This window comes from Oncorhynchus keta, chromosome 30 (assembly GCF_023373465.1).
Source record: "Oncorhynchus keta strain PuntledgeMale-10-30-2019 chromosome 30, Oket_V2, whole genome shotgun sequence".
NCBI classification, from domain to species: domain Eukaryota; kingdom Metazoa; phylum Chordata; class Actinopteri; order Salmoniformes; family Salmonidae; genus Oncorhynchus; species Oncorhynchus keta.
Genome location: NC_068450.1, coordinates 32,462,327 through 32,485,659, shown reverse-complemented (window position 1 = coordinate 32,485,659; position 23,333 = coordinate 32,462,327). Strand labels below are relative to the sequence as shown.

The following is a 23,333-nucleotide window of genomic DNA, read 5'->3' as shown; positions in this document are numbered from 1 at the left end:
TACAAAAACACACAACCACCAGTACATACAAAAACACACACAACCACCAGTACATACAAAAACACACAACCAACAGTACATACAAAAACACACAACCACCAGTACATACAAAAACACACAACCACCAGTACATAGAAAAACACACAACCACCAGTACATAGAAAAACACACAACCACCAGTACATACAAAAACACACAACCAACAGTGCATACAAATACACACAACCACCAGTACATACAAAAACACACAACCACCAGTACATACAAAAACACACAACCACCAGTACATACAAAAACACACAACCACCAGTACATAGAAAAACACACAACCAACAGTACATACAAATACACACAAACACAACCACCAGTACATATTGATGAAAGGAGTAGGACTTGTATATTGTAAAAGATGAATGATGTGTGGTGGAGAGACAAGTAATGCCTCCTTCCTCTCCTCCTCCTCCTTCTCTTCATGCCAAACCTGTCCACAGAAGGTTAACAGGGGGAGGGGAGGATGGAGGGATGAAGAGGAGAGGAATAAACAGCAGATACATGTGGGTTCTTCTGCTCTGCTGCCTCTTAATGAATATGAATGAGCAAACAAGCTGATCAGCCATTAGAAACAGAGGTGAACAGTGTTATGGCTTGTTACATACACATTCATGCAAATGTAAACTAGGGCTGTCCCCGACTAAAAAAAAATATTGGTTGACCGTATTTTTCCATACACTACTGTTCAAAAGTTTGGGGTCACTTAGAAATGTCCTTGTTTTTGAAAGAAAATATAATATTGCTTCTTTAAATCCGCACAACCGTTTTCAGCTGGGCTAACATAATTGCAAAAGGGTTTTCTAATGATCAATTAGCCTTTTGAAATTATAAACTTGGATTAGCTAACACAACGTGCCATTGGAACACAGGAGTGATGGTTGATGATAATGGGCCTCTGTACGCCTATGTAGATATTCCATAAAAAATCTGCCGTTTCCAGCTACAATAGTCATTTACAACATTAACAATGTCTACACTATTTCTGATCAATTTTATGTTATTTTACTAGACCAAAAATGTGAAGTTCTGTTACCAAATCCCTAAAACATTCCCTATTCCCTTGCCGTCTTTACATGAAACATGTAAGCCTGGCACATGACCAATAGGACCTGACCTATAGCCTATCACACCCCCCTCAATAAACTGGCCATAACAAACTCTGAACACAGTAACACATGACCAATAGGACCTGTCCTATAGCCTATCACACCCCCCTTAATAAAGTGGTTATAACAAACTCTGAACACAGTAACACATGACCAATAGGACCTGACCTATAGCCTATCACAGCCCCCTTAATAAAGTGGTTATAACAAACTCTGAACACAGTAACACATGACCAATAGGACCTGACCTATAGCCTATCACAGCCCCCTTAATAAAGTGGTTATAACAAACTCTGAACACAGTAACACATGACCAATGACCACCTATAGGACCTGACCTAATAAACTGGTAGCCTATCACAGCCCCTATAGCCTCAATAAAGTGGTTATAACAAACTCTGAACACAGGAACACATGACCAATAGGGCCTGAATGACCAATAGGACCTCTCTATAGCCTATGCTGTGTGATGACATGAACACAGTAACACATGACCAATAGGGCCTGAATGTCTCGTATGCTGTGTGATGACATGAAGGAATGAATGAATGACTGATTGATACAGTAGCCTATATATTGAAATATAGTAAGTAAGTTACGCTATTAAGACTAAACAGGATGCGCTCTTAGGCCTACAGCTCGATGGTGATTATACAAGGATACGATACAAAGACCACTAATGATAACGACATGACTTATTATAATAATCATCATAATAGGAGAGAGAGCTGTGTCCATATTATGTGCCAAACAGGTGCTGTTAGATGACAATATGATTTCTCTGCCTGTTTGGGACAGTGTAAACACTAAATAAACTCTAAGTAATACCAGTCAGTTCTAAGGAAAACAAATTGTAAAGTCTTTATTACAGCATAGAAAAGATTAAAAACATCCCAATCTGTGAAATTGCTTTATCCGACATTTTGTCGTTGCATGAGGCTTGGTGCTCATGGAATCAGTAGGCTATTAAACAAACACAGGCAACAGACAGGCAAAAGAAGCAGGATCTGTCTTCTTTCTCTCAATATATATGGATGATTTACAAAGCCCGGCTCATTTAACAGTTAAGCTATTGATTATAGACCTAATCAAGCTGGGGTTTCCTCTCTTCTCAATTTACTTCGACAATTAGGCTCAAGGCAAAGGGCTGTTTCCTCGTCTCTGCTGCTGCCTCCACCACATTGTTCTAATCCCAATATGCTGATTAACTTTGTTTGTTATTATGCACACAGCAGCATAGGGAAAGGTGTAAATTATATGTAGCACTGAAGATTGTGTTACAGAGACCGTATCCAATGCGGGAGAAAGCACTTTTGTAATAAAATAATATTAGATTTATTAGTGTAGCACCATTATTTGGACATAATATAACCATATAGAATTTCAGTATCACATGTCTTAGAATGATGGACTGTGCCATCCCCGTGGTCTCCGTAATGGATCATTGCACTGTGCACCATGAAAATAATGAAAAAATTGCAATTGCTCTATTAAAGAAATCTCGGTCGACCAATAGCCTATCGACCAAACAATCAACCAATCGACTAAATGGAGTCAGCCATAATGTAAACATTGCGGATATTCAGAGGACGGCATCATTTATCAAAACAGTTTTTGTTTTTTACCTCTGCTGTTTCATTCCACACACAAACCCTTCTGATGTCACAAACCCTTCTGATGTCACAAACCCTTCTGATGTTACAAACCCTTCTGATGTCACAAACCCTTCTGATGTCACAAACCCTTCTGATGTCACAAACCCTTCTGATGTCACAAACCCTTCTGATGTCACAAACCCTTCTGATGTTACAAACCCTTCTGATGTCACAAACCCTTCTGATGTCACAAACCCTTCTGATGTTACAAACCCTTCTGATGTCACAAACCCTTCTGATGTTACAAACCCTTCTGATGTCACAAACCCTTCTGATGTCACAAACCCTTCTGATGTCACAAACCCTTCTGATGTTTCTGATGTCAAACCCTTCTGATGTCACAAACCCTTCTGATGTTACAAACCCTTCTGATGTCACAAACCCTTCTGATGTTACAAACCCTTCTGATGTTACAAACCCTTCTGATGTTACAAACCCTTCTGATGTCACAAACACTTCTGATGTCACAAACCCTTCTGATGTCACAAACCCTTCTGATGTCACAAACCCTTCTGATGTTACAAACCCTTCTGATGTCACAAACACTTCTGATGTCACAAACCCTTCTGATGTTACAAACCCTTCTGATGTCACAAACCCTTCTGATGTTACAAACCCTTCTGATGTTACAAAACATTGTGATGTCACAAACCCTTATGATGTCAAACCCTTCCTCTCCTCTCTCTCAATCTTTCCTTTTCCCTGTTTCCTCCCCCCCTCATTTTGAGAGAGAGCAAGCGAGAGAGCGGGAGAGAAAGGGAAATGGAGGGAAAGAGAGCAGCATGTTCCCTCTCTTCTTCCTCCACTCCTTCACACACTCCGTTCTGCAAAACACATTTCACACACCCTGTTCTGCAAAACACACTTCACACAACCCGTTCTGCAAAACACACGCACACACACAGACAGACAGACACAAACACACCCCTATCTCTATTAAACACCCAAAGAAAATTCAGACTGTAAAGACCTCTCAAAGCATCCAGCATATATCTTCAAAATCCTTTCTCTCTCATCCCTTCTGTTGCTTACTTCACCCCTTTCACTCATTGTGTCATGTTTCATTCCCCTCTACTCTTTCCTTTCAAAGCATCTCCTCCCGTTCTGTCTCTACATCCCCAGGCTAGCAGCCACCTCACAGCTACAGCTGCTAGACTGATAGAGAGACAGAGGAAGACAAGAGAGACAGAGGAAGACAAGAGAGACAGAGGAGAAGACAAGAGAGACAGAGGAAGACAAGAGAGACAGAGGAAGACAAGAGAGACAGAGGAAGACAAGAGAGACAGAGGAAGACAAGAGAGACAGAGGAAGACAAGAGAGACAGAGGAAGACAAGAGAGACAGAGGAAGACAAGAGAGACAGAGGAAGACAAGAGAGACAGGAGAAGACAAGAGAGACAGAGGAAGACAAGAGAGACAGAGGAAGACAAGAGAGACAGAGGAAGACAAGAGAGACAGAGGAAGACAAGAGAGACAGAGGAAGACAAGAGAGGAAGATAAGACAAGAGAGACAGAAAGGCAAGAGAGAGAAAGGAAGAGGAGATAGATAGAGAGAGGAAGACGAGAGAGAGCGAGGAAGACGAGTGAGAGAGAGAGGAAGACGAGAGAGAGCGAGGAAGACGAGTGAGAGAGAGAGAGGAAGACAAAAGAGCGAGGAAGACAAGTGAGAGAGAGAGAGGAAGACAAAAGAGAGAGGAAGACAAGAGAGAGCGAGAGAGATGAAGACAAGAGAGAGAAAGAGTGAGAGAGAGAGAGAGAGAGAGAGAGAGAGAGAGAGAGAGAGAGAGAGAGTATTAGAAATCAGAACAGGACAATAAGAGTCAATGAAAGATGCAGAGAGAGAAAGCAACCAGAGACAGACAGAGAACCAGAGATGGAGAGAAGAAGAGAGAGATGGGGAGAGATATATGGAGAGAAGAAGAGAGAGAGATAGGGAGGGACAGATGGAGATAAGAAGAGAGAGAGATAGGGAGGGATAGATGGAGAGAAGAAGAGAGAGAGATAGGGAGGGATAGAGACAGAGGAGGTACTCACAGTGTCAGACATCCTCCCTGTTATCGCTGAGTAGTTCCCTGGGTCGTCAGCTTCCTCGCTTCGGTGACATTGCTACAGGGGTAAGAAGGGCTTGGCTTGTGCTTTTACTGCCTGCCGCTGTGGTTCCGCTACTCGTCCTCCACTCTCTCTTTCCTTTTTTTTTATCCTCAGAGTCCCCCTTTCCTCTTCTCTGTTCCTTCACCACTCCCTCCCCCTACCTCTGCTTCTCTCTCTCTTCTGTTCTCTTTCTCTCTCACGCACGCTTGATGGGAGAGTCCTTTGCAAGGTCTTTACTCTGTCTTTCACTGTCGGTGTAGCACGCCTACTCTCCCTCGCTCATTTGCTATCCATCTCTCTCTCGCTGGCTTTACAGCTCTAGGACTTGCTCTCCTTCGGCTGTATTCCAATCTCTTTCTTTTACTCTTTCTCCCTCTTCCACCTTCTGCTTTCCTTCTCTTTCTCTCTCACTGCAGAAGACACAGCACACACACAAAGTCAGAGATGGGGTGACAAAATAAGAGAGATAGAGAGGAAGAGGGACAGAGGTGTAGCCAATAGCGGAGGAGCGCTAGAAACAAAGGGTAGAAATAGAACTGGAGGGTCAGAGATAGGGCCAGAGACACACAACCCCATACAGAGACCTGTGACTTCATCAATTCAGACACATTTCATGTGCAGACACATACAGTGGGGAGAACAAGTATTTGATACTTGATTTAAGTCTTCACAAGGTTTTCACACACTGTTGCTGGTATTTTGGCCCACTCCTCCATGCAAAACACCTCTAGAGCAGTGATGTTTTGGGGCTGTTGCTGGGCAACACAGACTTTCAACTCCCTCCAAAGATTTTCTATGGGGTTGAGATCTGGAGACTGGCTAGGCCACTCCAGGACCTTGAAATGCTTCTTAGGAAGCCACTCCTTCGTTGCCCGGGTGGTGTGTTTGGGAGCATTGTCATGCTGAAAGACCCAGCCACGTTTCATCTTCAATGCCCTTGCTGATGGAAGGAGGTTTTCACTCAAAATCTCACGATACATGGCGCCATTCATTCTTTCCTTTACACGGATCAGTCGTCCTTGTCCCTTTGCAGAAAAACTGCCCCAAAGCATGATGTTTCCACCCCCATGCTTCACAGTAGGTATGGTGTTCTTTGGATGCGACTCAGCATTCTTTGTCCTCCAAACACAAGACGAGTTGAGTTTTTACCAAAAAGTTATATTTTGGTTTCATCTGACCATATGACATTCTCCCAATCTTCTTCTGGATCATCCAAATGCTCTCTAGCAAACTTCAGATGGGCCTGGACATGTACTGGCTTAAGCAGGGGGACATGTCTGGCACTGCAGGATTTGAGTCCCTGGCGGCGGTCCTCCCGTGTGGTTCTGGGATTTTTGCTCACCGTTCTTGTGATCATTTTGACCCCACGGGGTGAGATCTTGCATGGAGCCCCAGATTGAGGGAGATTATCAGTGGTCTTGTATGTCCTCCATTTCCTAATAATTGCTCCCACAGTTGATTTCTTCAAACCAAGCTGCTTACCTATTGCAGATTCAGTCTTCCCAGCCTGGTGCAGGTCTACAATTTTGTTTCTCGTGTCCTTTGACAGCTCTTTGGTCTTGACCATAGTGGAGTTTGGAGTGTGACTGTTTGAGGTTGTGGACAGGTGTCTTTTATACTGATAACAAGTTCAAACAGGTGCCATTTTATACTGATTTTATAGGAGTTTTAGGTCTGTGAGAGCCAGAAATCTTGCTTGTTTGTAGGTGACCAAATACTTATTTTCCACCATAATTTGCAAATAAATTTTAAAAAAAATCCTACAATGTGATTTTGTTTCCTCATTTTGTCTGTCATAGTTGAAGTGTACCTATGATGAAAATTACAGGCCTCTCTCTCATCTTTTTAAGTGGGAGAACTTGCACAATTGGTGGCTGACTAAATACTTTTTTGCCCCACTGTACATACATACATACATACATACATACATACATACATACATACATACATACATACATACATACATACATACATACATACATACATACATACACAGACTTGCTGAGATCTCCAGATATAGACCCATGACTTCATCGACCATCTAACTCCCCTTTGAGAGACGGGGGGTCATTCATATTGAATCAGAGAGAGGGGGTAAGAAAGGGGGAGAGGGAGAGTGAGAGACGGGGGGTCGTTCATATTGAATCAGAGAGAGAGAGAGAGAGGGGGTAAGAAAGGGGGAGAGGGAGAGTGAGAGAACGTTCAGTACAGAACTGGGGATATTACACACACACACACACACACACACACACACACACACACACACACACACACACACACACACACACACACACACACACACACACACACACACACACACACACACACACACACACACACACACACACACACACACACACACACACACACACACACACAGAGGGAGAGTCACTACGAGGTCCATTCCAATACAGTTACCCAAACTAATAAAAATAAACATTACACTCACAGAATCTCTAAAATAACACAATAGATATTGGATTTGTTTTTGAATTCTTTGTGTATCTGTGTAATCTGAGGGAAATATGTGTCTCTAATATGGTCATACTTTGGGCAGGAGGTTAGGAAGTGCAGCTCAGTTTCCACCTCATTTTGTGGGCAGTGTGTCTTCTCTTGAGAGCCATGTCTGCCTTCGGTGGCCTTTATCAATAGCAATGTTCCATAAGTCTGTACATCATCAAAGATGTCCTTAAGTTTGGGTCAGTCACAGTGGTCAGGTATTCTGCCACTATGTACTCTCTGTTTAGGGCCGAAAATCATTCTATGTTGCTCAGATTTTTTGTGAATTCTTTCCAATGTGTCAAAGAATTAAATGTTTGTTTTCTCATAATTTGGTCGGGTCTAATTGTGTTGCTGTCCTGGGGCTCTGTGGGGTCTGTTTGTGAACAGAGACCCAGGACCAGCCTGCTTAGGGGGCTCTTCTCCAGGTTCGGGAATCGCTTCCTTTTAGGTGGTTGTAGAAATTAATGGCTCTATTCTGGATTTTGATAATTAGCCAGTATGGATGAAATTCTGCTCTGCATATGTTATTTGGATGTTCTCTCTCTCTCTCTCTCTCTCTCTCTCTCTCTCTAGATATATATATATATATATATATATATATAGAAAGAGGAGCAAACGAGTGTTGAGATCTGCAGTTTCTCTCCATCTCACCATCCCAATTACCCCACAGCTGGGCTGCCAGTTCTCTGGCCAACATACACACACTGCATACACACACACAGCTACATTACAGTCCTCACACCATCAGGTCCACAGGGTTTATCCTTCCAGTTCTATTAAAGTCCATGATGTCTCACTTCCAGGCAGACAGTCAATCAAGCAGCTCCAGCCGTCTCCTACACTGACCGTCTCCTACACTGGTCGTCTCCTACACTGGTCGTCTCCTACACTGACCGTCTCCTACACTGGCCGTCTCCTACACTGACCGTCTCCTACACTGGCCGTCTCCTACACGGGTCGTCTCCTACACTGACCGTCTCCTACACTGGTCGTCTCCTACACTGGCCGTCTCCTACACTGGCCGTCTCCTACACTGGCCGTCTCCTACACTGGCCGTCTCCTACACTGGCACTGGTCGCCTCCTACACTGACCGTCTCCTACACTGGTCGTCCTCCTACACTGGCCGTCTCCTGGCACTGGCCGTCTCCTACACTGGCCGTCTCCTACACTGGCCGTCTCCTACACTGACCGTCTCCTACACTGGTCGTCTCCTACACTGGCCGTCTCCTACACTGGCCGTCCGGCCTCCCTACACTGGCCGTCTCCTACACTGACCGGTCGTCTCCTACACTGGTCCTCCTACACTGACCGTCTCCTACACTGGTCGTCTCCTACACTGACCGTCTCCTACACTGGTCGCCTCCTACACTGGCCGTCTCCTACACTGGCCGTCTCCTACACTGGCCGTCTCCTACACTGGCCGTCGGCCGTCTCCTACACTGGCCGTCTCCTACACTGGCCGTCTCCTACACTGGCCGTCTCCTACACTGGCCCTACACTGGTCGTCTCCTACACTGGCCGTCTCCTACACTGGCCGTCTCCTACACTGGCCGTCTCCTACACTGGCCGTCTCCTACACTGGCCGTCTCCTACACTGGCCGTCTCCTACACTGGCCGTCTCCTACACTGGCCGTCTCCTACACTGGTCGTCTCCTACACTGGTCGTCTCCTACACTGGCCGTCTCCTACACTGGCCGTCTCCTACACTGGCCGTCTCCTACACTGGCCGTCTCCTACACTGGCCGTCTCCTACACTGGTCGTCTCCTACACTGGCCGTCTCCTACACTGGTCGTCTCCTACACTGGTCGTCTCCTACACTGGTCGTCTCCTACACTGGTCGTCTCCTACACTGGCCGTGGCTGTAGAGTCTCTCTCGGCCTCAGTGAGATATACAGCAGAGCCTTGCTTACAGTGCACTCTCGTGACCACTCTCTGTACTGCAGCTGTGGTGTGATGGGAGTATTTGTGCTAAGTACACTCTGTCCCTTACATCCATAACAGATACACTGTCAGTGTACTCCATTTTCCACATCTCCTCCCCCCCCTCCCCTCCCCCTCCCCCCTCCCCCTCAACAAGGAGCATAAAGATGACATAACATTAAAACAGCATAACTTAGTCATATCCACAGAGGAAATGCAAGGACAATGCTAGTCAGAGAACATCATAACAAAGGTTCCTCCATATAGAGATGGCAGCTTGCATAATATGCAATGAATACCTTTGGCACTTTCATTTCCCAATGCATTCCTGTAGCATTGAATACAACCAAGGGCATAAAAACAAGCATCATGAACAAATAGTGAATAGTGTTATGATTCAGCAAAAGCAGGTGTAATCATGTAAAGGATGAGAATGAGATGGAGGGAGAGATACAATAGACTAGGGGAAGAAGAGAGATGGAGGGAGAGATACAGTAGATGTGGGGAAGAAGAGAGATGGAGGGAGAGATACAGTAGATGTGGGGAAGAAGAGAGATGGAGGGAGAGATACAGTAGATGTGGGGAAGAAGAGAGATGGAGGGAGAGATACAGTAGATGTGGGGAAGAAGAGAGATGGAGGGAGAGATACAGTAGATGTGGGGAAGAAGAGAGATGGAGGGAGAGATACAGTAGATGTGGGGAAGAAGAGAGATGGAGGGAGAGATACAGTAGATGTGGGGAAGAAGAGAGATGGAGGGAGAGATACAGTAGATGTGGGGAAGAAGAGAGATGGAGGGAGAGATACAGTAGATGTGGGGAAGAAGAGAGATGGAGGGAGAGATACAGTAGATGTGGGGAAGAAGAAAGATGGAGGGAGAGATACAGTAGATGTGGGGAAGAAGAGAGATGGAGGGAGAGATACAGTAGATGTGGGGAAGAAGAGAGATGGAGGGAGAGATACAGTAGATGTGGGGAAGAAGAGAGATGGAGGGAGAGATACAGTAGATGTGGGGAAGAAGAGAGATGGGGGAAGATACAGTAGATGAAGAAAAGAGATGGAGGGAGAGATACAGTAGATGTGGGGAAGAAGAGAGATGGAGGGAGAGATACAGTAGATGTGGGGAAGAAGAGAGATGGAGGGAGAGATACAGTAGATGTGGGGAAGAAGAGAGATGGAGGGAGAGATACAGTAGATGTGGGGAAGAAGAGAGATGGAGGGAGAGATACAGTAGATGTGGGGAAGAAGAGAGATGGAGGGAGAGATACAGTAGATGTGGGGAAGAAGAGAGATGGAGGGAGAGATACAGTAGATGTGGGGAAGAAGAGAGATGGAGGGAGAGATACAGTAGATGTGGGGAAGAAGAGAGATGGAGGGAGAGATACAGTAGATGTGGGGAAGAAGAGAGATGGAGGGAGAGATACAGTAGATGTGGGGAAGAAGAGAGATGGAGGGAGAGATACAGTAGATGTGGGGAAGAAGAGAGATGGAGGGAGAAATACAGTAGATGTGGGGAAGAAGAGAGATGGAGGGAGAGATACAGTAGATGTGGGGAAGAAGAGAGATGGAGGGAGAGATACAGTAGATGTGGGGAAGAAGAGAGATGGAGGGAGAAATACAGTAGATGTGGGGTAGAAGAGAGATGGAGGGAGAGATACAGTAGATGTGGGGAAGAAGAGAGATGGAGGGAGAGATACAGTAGATGTGGGGAAGAAGAGAGATGGAGGGAGAGACAGACTGGCAAGAAAGGCAGAGATGTAGAGAGGAAGGAGAGACATAGGAGAGTGGTGACACAGTGTGAGGCTGCCAGGGCCGACCCTCACATCCCTCCTCTACTACACGCTTTTCCCATTACCTAGAGACAGCCTCTGGAAGTTTGATAACCCAGAGGGAGAGTGGAGGGGTGAAAGAGGGGGTGTAGAGACCCTGAGTGAACATATAAGGTAAGCGAGAGAGAGAGAGAGAAAGGATGGAGAGAGAGAGAGAAAGGAGGGAGAGAGAGAGAAAAACGAGGGACAGAGAGTGAGAGAGAAAGGAGGGAGAGAGAGAAAGGAGGGAGAGAGAGAAAGGAGGGAGAGAGAGAAAGGAGGGACGGAGAGGGAGAGAGAAAGGAGGGAGAGAGAGATAAAGGAGGGAGAGAGAGAGAAAGAGAGGGAGGGAGAGAGAGAGAGAGGAGAGAGAGAGAGAGAAAGGAGGGAGAGAGAGAGAAGAGAGGGGTGAGAGAGAGAGAGAGAGAGAGAGAGAGAGAGAGAGAGGCGGAAGGGAGAGAGAAAGGAGGGAAAGAGAGAAAAAGGAGGGAGAGAGAGAGAGAAAGGAAGGGAGGGAGAGAGAGAGAAAGGAGGGAGGGAGAGAGAAAGGTGGGAGAGAGATAAAGGAGGGAGAGAGAGAAAGGGAGGAAGAGAAAGAGAGAAAGAAAGGAAGGAGAGAGAGAAAAAGGAGGGAGAGAGAGAGAGAAGGGAGGGAGAGAGCTAGAGAAAGGAGGGAGAGAGCTAGAGAAAGGCAGGAGGGAGCTAGAGAAAGGAGGGAGAGAGAGAGAGAAAGGCAGGAGGGAGAGAGAAAGGAGGGAGAGAGAAAGGAGGGAGAGAGAGAAAAAAAGAGGGAGAGAGAGAGAAAAAGAGGGAGAGAGAGAGAGAAAGGCGGGAGGGAGAGAGAAAGGAGGGAGAGAGAGAGAAAAAAGAGGGAGAGAGAAAGGTGGGAGATCGATTGAGAAAGGAGGGAGAGAGAGAGAGAGATAGAAAGGGGGAGAGAGAGAGTGAAAGGAGGGAGGAAGAGAGAAAGGAGGAAGAGAGAGAGAAAGGAGAGCGAGAGAAAAATGAGGGAGAGAGAGAAAGCAGAGAGAGAGAGAAAGAATGGAGGAAGAGAGATAAGCATTGTCCCATTGTATTGAGACAGAGGAACACAGAGGAAGACAACGAAGAGCGTGGAAAAGGAGAAAAGACAGGTGAGAAAAGCTAGCATGTAGAGAAATACTTTTTCTACCAGTCCCACGGAACACAACTGCACATTCTACACATGACAAATGTCCAGCAAATGCAACAGCGTCAATCCAAAGAATCAATACATACTGTACCACGACTGCTTCTTAATAAAACATCCAGACATTCATGGCCACAGGAAACCACTGCACCAGACCCAAACCTTTCAACATATTATAGCCCTTGAACATATCTCTGGAGGGTCAAAATGTGCACACTCCTACAGAACTGTACCTTAACCAAGACTCTGAGCCCTGGGGTGTGAATATCATTGAAGGAACCGGCTTTCTCAGCCCAACCACCATTACCAAGTATGCCTGAGTCAGCGACATTACCAGCTCAATATGAGGAGGCTAAGACCATGTCACACCGTAGATTGATAGAGAGGTCCCAATCTCCCCAATGTGGATAAACCAACCAATACATGTTGGTGGAAACACTCTGTCCTTGTACAGTTTTTCATTCTATTTAAAACATACCATCGGAGTAACTACTACAAGTGTAATATAGCTGAAATAGAGGTGACCGTATTACACAATAGCAACATAGAGACAATATTTATCTCAATGCTCTCCAGATACTCCCATAACCCCCTGCTTTACAGGATATTCAGTTGGTGCTGTCAGCCCAACGCATTGCAGAGGGCACACTGCCTGTCCACCAGGATATCTACAGCACCTGTAGAACAGCCTGACTTCTTCAGGCATGGAAACATTGCTCTATTGGTATCAAGGGACCTAACTTCTGCCAGATATTCAGTATATTAATTAGGTGTGCTACTAGGTGTAATACGGCTGTAATAAAGGATATTCACTAAGTGTGCTACTAGGTGTAATACGGCTGTATTAAAGGATATTCACTAAGTGTGCTACTAGGTGTAATACGGCTGTAATAAAGGATATTCACTAGGTGTGGTAGTAAGTGTAATATGGCTGTAATGCAGCATATTACCGAGGTGTGCTACAAGGTGAAATATGGCTGTAATAAAGAATATTCACTAGGTGTGCTACTAGGTGTAATACGGCTGTAATACAGCATATTCACAAGGTGTGCTACTAGGTGTAATACGGCTGTAATGCAGGTTATTCACTAGGTGTGCTACGAGGTGTAAAACGGCTCTAATACAGTATATTCATTAGGTGTGCTACTAGGTGTAATACGGCTGTAATATGCTACTAGGTGGAATACGGCTGTAATGCAGGATATTCGGTAGGTGTGCTACTCGGTGTAATATAGCTGTAATAAAGGATATGTACTAAGCGTGCTACTCTGTGTAATACGGCTGTAATAAAGGATATTCGCTAAGTGTTCTACTAGGTGTAATACGGCTGTAATACAGAATATTCACTTGGTGTGGTACTAAGTGTAATATGTCTGTAATGCAGCATATTCACTAGGTGTTCTACGAGGTGAAATATGGCTGTAATACAGGATATTCACAAGGTGTGCTACTCGGTGTAATACGCTTTAATACAGTATATTCATTAGGTGTGCAACTTGGTGTAATACAGCTGGAAAGAGGACATTCACTAGATGTGCTTCTAGGTGTAATACGGCTGTGATAAAGGATATTCACTAAGTGTGGTACTACGTGTAATATGGCTGTAATAAAGCATATTCACTAAGTGTGGTACTAGGTGTAATATGGCTGTAATAAAGCATATTCACTAAGTGTGCTACTAGGTGTAATATGGATGTAATGCAGGATATTCACTAAGTGTGCTACTAGGTGTAATATGGATGTAATGCAGGATATTCACTAAGTGTGCTACTTGGTGTAATATGGATGTAATGCAGGATATTCACTAAGTGTGCTACCAGGTGTAATATGGCTGTAATAAAAGATATTCACTAAGTGTGCTACTAGGTGTAATATGGCTGTAATGCAGGATATTCACTAGGTGTAATATGGCTGTAATGCAGGATATTCACTAAGTGTGCTACTAGGTGTAATATGGCTGTAATAAAGGATATTCTCTCGGTGTCCCAGTAAGTGGAATACGGCTGTAATAAAGCATATTCACTAAGTGTGGTACTTGGTGTAATTTGGCTGTAATGCAGGATATTTACTAAGTGTGCTACTAGGTGTAATATGGCTGTAATGCAGGATATTCACAAAGTGTGCTACTCGGTGTAATATGGCTGTAATAAAGGATATTCTCTAGGTGTCCCCGTAAGTGGAATACGGCTGTAATAAAGCATATTCACTAAGTGTGCTACTAGGTGTAACACGGCTGTAATAAAGAATATTCACTAAGTGTGCTACTAGGTGTAATATGTCTGTAATGCAGGATATTCAGTAAGTGTGCTACTAGGTGTAATACGGCTGTAATAAAGCATATTCACTAAGTGTGCTACTAGGTGTAATATGGCTGTAATGCAGGATATTCAGTAAGTGTGCTACTAGGTGTAATATGGCTGTAATAAGGGATATTCCCTAAGTGTGCTACTCGGTGTAATACGCCTGTAATAAAGGATATTCACTAAGTGTGCTACTAGGTGTAATACGGCTGTAATAAAGGTTATTCACTAGGTGTAATACGGCTGATATAAAGGATATTCACTAGGTGTAATATGGCTGTAATAAAGGACATTCACTAAGTGGTGCTACTAGGTGTAATACGGCTGTAATAAAGGATATTCACTAAGTGTGCTACTAGGTGTAATATGGCTGTAATAAAGCATATTCACTAAGTGTGCTACTAGGTGTAACACGGCTGTAATAAAGAATATTCACTAAGTGTGCTACTAGGTGTAATATGGCTGTAATAAAGGATATTCACTAAGTGTGCTACTAGGTGTAACACGGCTGTAATAAAGAATATTCACTAAGTGTGCTACTAGGTGTAATATGGCTGTAATAAGGGATATTCCCTAAGTGTGCTACTAGGTGTAATATGTCTGTAATGCAGGATATTCAGTAAGTGTGCTACTAGGTGTAATACGGCTGTAATAAAGCATATTCACTAAGTGTGCTACTAGGTGTAATATGGCTGTAATAAGGGATATTCCCTAAGTGTGCTACTCGGTGTAATACGGCTGTAATAAAGGATATTCACTAAGTGTGCTACTAGGTGTAATACGGCTGTAATAAAGGTTATTCACTAGGTGTAATACGGCTGATATAAAGGATATTCACTAGGTGTAATATGGCTGTAATAAAGGACATTCACTAATTGTGCTACTAGGTGTAATATGGCCGTCATAAAGGATATTCACTAAGTGTGCTACTAGGTGTAATATGTCTGTAATGCAGGATATTCACTAAGTGTGCTACTAGGTGTGCTACTAGGTGTAATACGGCTGTAATAAAGCATATTCACTAAGTGTGCTACTATGTGTAATATGGCTGTAATAAGGGATATTCCCTAAGTGTGCTACTAGGTGTAATATGGCTGTAATGCAGGATATTTACTAAGTGTGCTACTAGGTGTAATATGGCTGTAATGCAGGATATTCACAAAGTGTGCTACTCGGTGTAATATGGCTGTAATAAACGATAATCTCTAGGTGTCCCCGTAAGTGGAATACGGCTGTAATAAAGCATATTCACTAAGTGTGGTACTAGGTGTAACACGGCTGTAATAAAGAATATTCACTAAGTGTGCTACTAGGTGTAATATGTCTGTAATGCAGGATATTCACTAAGTGTGCTACTAGGTGTAATACGGCTGTAATAAAGCATATTCACTAAGTGTGCTACTAGGTGTAATATGGCTGTAATGCAGGATATTCACCAAGTGTGCTACTCGGTGTAATATGGCTGTAATAAACGATAATCTCTAGGTGTCCCCGTAAGTGGAATACGGCTGTAATAAAGAATATTCAGTAAGTGTGCTACTAGGTGTAATACGGCTGTAATAAAGCATATTCACTAAGTGTGGTACTAGGTGTAACACGGCTGTAATAAAGAATATTCACTAAGTGTGCTACTAGGTGTAATATGTATGTAATGCAGGATATTTACTAAGTGTGCTACTAGGTGTAATATGGCTGTAATGCAGGATATTCACTAAGTGTGCTACTAGGTGTAATACGGCTGTAATAAAGGTTATTCACTAGGTGTAATACGGCTGATATAAAGGATATTCACTAGGTGTAATATGGCTGTAATAAAGGACATTCACTAAGTGTGCTACTAGGTGTAATATGGCCGTAATAAAGGATATTCACTAGGTGTAATACGGCTGTAATAAAGGATATTCACTAGGTGTAATACGGCTGTAATAAAGGATATTCACTAAGTGTGCTGCTAGGTGTAATATGGCTGTAATGCAGGATATTCATAAAGTGTGCTACTCGGTGTAATATGGCTGTAATAAAGGATATTCTCTAGGTGTCCCCGTAAGTGGAATACGGCTGTAATAAAGCATATTCACTAAGTGTGGTATTAGGTGTAACACGGCTGTAATAAAGAATATTCACTAAGTGTGCTACTAGGTGTAATATGTCTGTAATGCAGGATATTCAGTAAGTGTGCTACTAGGTGTAATACGGCTGTAATAAAGCATGTTCACTAAGTGTGCTACTAGGTGTAATATGGCTGTAATAAGGGATATTCCCTAAGTGTGCTACTCGGTGTAATACGCCTGTAATAAAGGATATTCACTAAGTGTGCTACTAGGTGTAATACGGCTGTAATAAAGGTTATTCACTAGGTGTAATACGGCTGATATAAAGGATATTCACTAGGTGTAATATGGCTGTAATAAAGGACATTCACTAAGTGGTGCTACTAGGTGTAATACGGCTGTAATAAAGGATATTCACTAAGTGTGCTACTAGGTGTAATATGGCTGTAATAAAGCATATTCACTAAGTGTGCTACTAGGTGTAACACGGCTGTAATAAAGAATATTCACTAAGTGTGCTACTAGGTGTAATATGTCTGTAATGCAGGATATTCAGTAAGTGTGCTACTAGGTGTAATACGGCTGTAATAAAGCATATTCACTAAGTGTGCTACTAGGTGTAATATGGCTGTAATAAGGGATATTCCCTAAGTGTGCTACTCGGTGTAATACGGCTGTAATAAAGGATATTCACTAAGTGTGCTACTAGGTGTAATACGGCTGATATAAAGGATATTCACTAGGTGTAATATGGCTGTAATAAAGGACATTCACTAATTGTGCTACTAGGTGTAATATGGCCGTCATAAAGGATATTCACTAAGTGTGCTACTAGGTGTAATATGTCTGTAATGCAGGAAATTCACTAAGTGTGCTACTAGGTGTGCTACTAGGTGTAATACGGCTGTAATAAAGCATATTCACTAAGTGTGCTACTATGTGTAATATGGCTGTAATAAGGGATATTCCCTAAGTGTGCTACTAGGTGTAATATGGCTGTAATGCAGGATATTTACTAAGTGTGCTACTAGGTGTAATATGGCTGTAATGCAGGATATTCACTAAGTGTGCTACTAGGTGTAATACGGCTGTAATAAAGGTTATTCACTAGGTGTAATACGGCTGATATAAAGGATATTCACTAGGTGTAATATGGCTGTAATAAAGGATATTCACTAAGTGTGCTACTAGGTGTAATATGGCTGTAATAAAGGTTATTCACTAGGTGTAATATGGCTGTATGGGATATTCACTAGGTGTAATATGGCTGTAATAAAGGATATTCACTAAGTGTGCTACTAGGTGTGCTACTAGGTGTAATATGGCTGTAATAAAGGATATTCACTAAGTGTGCTACTAGGTGTAATATGGCTGTAATAAAGGATATTCACTAAGTGTGCTACTAGGTGTAATATGGCTGTAATAAAGGATATTCACTAAGTGTGCTGCTAGGTGTAATATGGCTGTAATAAAGGATATTCACTAACTGGTGTAATATGGCTGTAATAAAGGATATTCACAAGTGTGCTACTAGGTGTAATATGGCTGTAATAAAGGATATTCACTAGGTGTGCCCTAGGTGTAATACGGCTGTAATAAAGCATATTCACTAAGTGTGGTACTAGGTGTAACACGGCTGTAATAAAGAATATTCACTAAGTGTGCTACTAGGTGTAATATGTCTGTAATGCAGGATATTCAGTAAGTGTGCTACTAGGTGTAATATGGCTGTAATGCAGGATATTCACCAAGTGTGCTACTCGGTGTAATATGGCTGTAATAAACGATAATCTCTAGGTGTCCCCGTAAGTGGAATACGGCTGTAATAAAGAATATTCAGTAAGTGTGCTACTAGGTGTAATACGGCTGTAATAAAGCATATTCACTAAGTGTGGTACTAGGTGTAACACGGCTGTAATAAAGAATATTCACTAAGTGTGCTACTAGGTGTAATATGTATGTAATGCAGGATATTCACTAAGTGTGCTACTAGGTGTAATACGGCTGTAATATAGGTTATTCACTAGGTGTAATATGGCTGTAATAAAGGACATTCACTAAGTGTGCTACTAGGTGTAATATGGCCGTAATAAAGGATATTCACTAGGTGTAATACGGCTGTAATAAAGGATATTCACTAGGTGTAATACGGCTGTAATGCAGGATATTCACTAAGTGTGCTACTAGGTGTAATATGGCTGTAATAAAGGATATTCACTACTACTAGGTGTAATATGGCTGTAATAAAGGACTATTCACTAGGTGTAATATGGCTGTAATAAAGGATATTCACTAAGTGTGCTGCTAGGTGTAATATGGCTGTAATAAAGGATATTCAGTAAGTGTGCTACTAGGTGTAATATGGCTGTAATAAAGGATATTCAGTAAGTGTCCCTAGGTGTAATATGGCTGTAATAAAGCATATTCACTAAGTGTGGTATTAGGTGTAACACGGCTGTAATAAAGAATATTCACTAAGTGTGCTACTAGGTGTAATATGGCTGTAATGCAGGATATTCAGTAAGTGTGCTACTAGGTGTAATATGGCTGTAATAAAGCATATTCACTAAGTGTGCTACTAGGTGTAATATGGCTGTAATAAAGCATATTCACTAAGTGTGCTGCTAGGTGTAATATGGCTGTAATAAAGGATATTCACTAAGTGTGCTACTAGGTGTAATATGGCTGTAATAAAGGTTATTCACTAGGTGTAATATGGCTGATATAAAGGATATTCACTAGGTGTAATATGGCTGTAATAAAGGATATTCACTAAGTGTGCTACTAGGTGTAATATGGCTGTAATAAAGGATATTCACTAAGTGTGCTACTAGGTGTAATATGGCTGTAATAAAGCATATTCACTAAGTGTGCTACTAGGTGTAATACGGCTGTAATAAAGAATATTCACTAAGTGTGCTACTAGGTGTAATATGTCTGTAATAAAGGATATTCACTAAGTGTGCTACTAGGTGTAATATGGCTGTAATAAAGCATATTCACTAAGTGTGCTACTAGGTGTAATATGGCTGTAATAAAGCATATTCACTAAGTGTGCTACTAGGTGTAATATGGCTGTAATAAAGGATATTCACTAAGTGTGCTACTAGGTGTAATATGGCTGAATAAAGGATATTCAGTAAGTGTGCTAGGTGTAATATGGCTGTAATAAAGGATATTCACTAATTGTGCTACTAGGTGTAATATGGCTGTAATAAAGGATATTCACTAAGGTGTGCTACTAGGTGTACTATGTAATATGGCTGTAATGCAGGAAATTCACTGTAATATGGCTGTGCTATTCAGTAGTGTGCTACTAGGTGTAATATGGCTGTAATAAAGCATATTCACTAAGTGTGCTACTATGTGTAATATGGCTGTAATAAAGGATATTCACTAAGTGTGCTACTAGGTGTAATATGGCTGTAATGCAGGATATTCACTAAGTGTGCTACTAGGTGTAACACGGCTGTAATAAAGAATATTCACTAAGTGTGCTACTAGGTGTAAATGGCTGTAATGCAGGATATTCAGTAAGTGTGCTACTAGGTGTAATACGGCTGTAATAAAGCATATTCACTAAGTGTGCTACTAGGTGTAATACGGCTGTAATAAAGGATATTCACTAAGTGTGCTACTAGGTGTAATACGGCTGTAATGCAGGATATTCACTAAGTGTGCTACTAGGTGTAATACGGCTGATATAAAGGATATTCACTAGGTGTAATATGGCTGTAATAAAGGACATTCACTAAGTGTGCTACTAGGTGTAATATGGCCGTAATAAAGGATATTCACTAGGTGTAATACGGCTGTAATAAAGGATATTCACTAGGTGTAATACGGCTGTAATGCAGGATATTCACTAAGTGTGCTACTAGGTGTAATACGGCTGATATAAAGGATATTCACTAGGTGTAATATGGCTGTAATAAAGGACATTCACTAAGTGTGCTACTAGGTGTAATATGGCCGTAATAAAGGATATTCACTAGGTGTAATACGGCTGTAATAAAGGATATTCACTAGGTGTAATACGGCTGTAATAAAGGATATTCACTAAGTGTGCTACTAGGTGTAATATGGCTGTAATGCAGGATATTCACTAGGTGTAATATGGCTGTAATGCAGGATATTCACTAGGTGTAATATGGCTGTAATGCAGGATATTCACTAAGTGTGCTACTAGGTGTGCTACTAGGTGTAATATGGCTGTAATAAAGCATATTCACTAAGTGTGCTACTAGGTGTAATATGGCTGTAATAAAGGATATTCACTAAGTGTGCTACTAGGTGTAATATGGCTGTAATAAAGCATATTCACTAAGTGTGCTGCTAGGTGTAATATGGCTGTAATAAAGCATATTCACTAACTGCTAGGTGTAATATGGCTGTAATAAAGCATATTCAGTAAGTGTGCTACTAGGTGTAATAAGGCTGTAATAAAGGATATTCACTAAGTGTGCTACTAGGTGTAATATGGCTGTAATAAAGCATATTCACTAAGTGTGCTGCTAGGTGTAATATGGCTGTAATAAAGCATATTCACTAACTGCTAGGTGTAATATGGCTGTAATAAAGCATATTCAGTAAGTGTGCTACTAGGTGTAATATGGCTGTAATAAAGCATATTCACTAAGTGTGCGACTAGGTGTAATATGGCTGTAATAAAGCATATTCACTAAGTGTGCTACTAGGTGTAATATGGCTGTAATAAAGCATATTCAGTAAGTGTGCTACTAGGTGTAATACGGCTGTAATAAAGCATATTCACTAAGTGTGCTACTAGGTGTAATATGGCTGTAATAAAGCATATTCAGTAAGTGTGCTACTAGGTGTAATACGGCTGTAATAAAGCATATTCAGTAAGTGTGCTACTAGGTGTAATACGGCTGTAATAAAGCATATTCAGTAAGTGTGCTACTAGGTGTAATATGGCTGTAATAAAGCATATTCACTAAGTGTGCTACTAGGTGTAATATGGCTGTAATAAAGCATATTCACTAAGTGTGCTACTAGGTGTAATATGGCTATAATAAAGCATATTCAGTAAGTGTGCTACTAGGTGTAATATGGCTGTAATAAAGCATATTCACTAAGTGTGCTGCTAGGTGTAATATGGCTGTAATAAAGGATATTCACTAAGTGTGCTACTAGGTGTAATATGGCTGTAATAAAGGATATTCACTAAGTGTGCTACTAGGTGTAATATGGCTGTAATAAAGGATATTCACTAAGTGTGCTACTAGGTGTAATATGGCTGTAATAAAGCATATTCAGTAAGTGTGGTACTAGGTGTAATATGGCTGTAATAAAGCATATTCAGTAAGTGTGGTACTAGGTGTAATATGGCTGTAATAAAGCATATTCAGTAAGTGTGGTACTAGGTGTAATATGGCTGTAATAAAGCATATTCAGTAAGTGTGCTACTAGGTGTAATATGGCTGTAATAAAGCATATTCAGTAAGTGTGGTACTAGGTGTAATATGGCTGTAATAAAGCATATTCAGTAAGTGTGCTACTAGGTGTAATATGGCTGTAATAAAGCATATTCACTAAGTGTGCTGCTAGGTGTAATATGGCTGTAATAAAGGATATTCACTAAGTGTGCTACTAGGTGTAATATGGCTGTAATAAAGGATATTCACTAAGTGTGCTACTAGGTGTAATATGGCTGTAATAAAGGATATTCACTAAGTGTGCTGCTAGGTGTAATAAAGGATATTCACTAAGTGTGCTACCAGGTGTAATATGGCTGTAATAAAGCATATTCACTAAGTGTGCTACTAGGTGTAATATGGCTGTAATAAAGCATATTCACTAAGTGTGCTACTAGGTGTAATATGGCTGTAATAAAGCATATTCACTAAGTGTGCTACTAGGTGTAATATGGCTGTAATAAAGCATATTCACTAAGTGTGCTACTAGGTGTAATATGGCTGTAATAAAGCATATTCACTAAGTGTGCTACTAGGTGTAATATGGCTGTAATAAAGCATATTCACTAAGTGTGCTACTAGGTGTAATATGGCTGTAATAAAGCATATTCAGTAAGTGTGCTACTAGGTGTAATATGGCTGTAATAAAGCATATTCACTAAGTGTGCTACTAGGTGTAATATGGCTGTAATAAAGCATATTCACTAAGTGTGCTGCTAGGTGTAATATGGCTGTAATAAAGGATATTCACTAGGTGTAATATGGCTGTAATAAAGCATATTCACTAAGTGTGCTACTAGGTGTAATATGGCTGTAATAAAGCATATTCACTAACTGCTAGGTGTAATATGGCTGTAATAAAGCATATTCAGTAAGTGTGCTACTAGGTGTAATATGGCTGTAATAAAGGATATTCACTAAGTGTGCTGCTAGGTGTAATATGGCTGTAATAAAGGATATTCACTAGGTGTAATATGGCTGTAATAAAGGATATTCACTAGGTGTAATATGGCTGTAATAAAGCATATTCACTAAGTGTGCTACTAGGTGTAATATGGCTGTAATAAAGCATATTCACTAAGTGTGCTACTAGGTGTAATATGGCTGTAATAAAGCATATTCACTAACTGCTAGGTGTAATAAAGCATATTCAGTAAGTGTGCTACTAGGTGTAATATGGCTGTAATAAAGCATATTCACTAAGTGTGCTACTAGGTGTAATATGGCTGTAATAAAGCATATTC

The 23,333-nt window shown here is 41.7% G+C and overlaps 1 protein-coding gene across 2 annotated transcripts in view; it reads right to left on the bottom strand.

Moving 5' to 3' along the window:
• Nucleotides 1-23,333, bottom strand: part of LOC118371382 (amyloid beta precursor protein binding family B member 2-like) — a 68,891-nt gene that overhangs the window by 26,224 nt on the left and 19,334 nt on the right. The window lies entirely within an intron of this gene.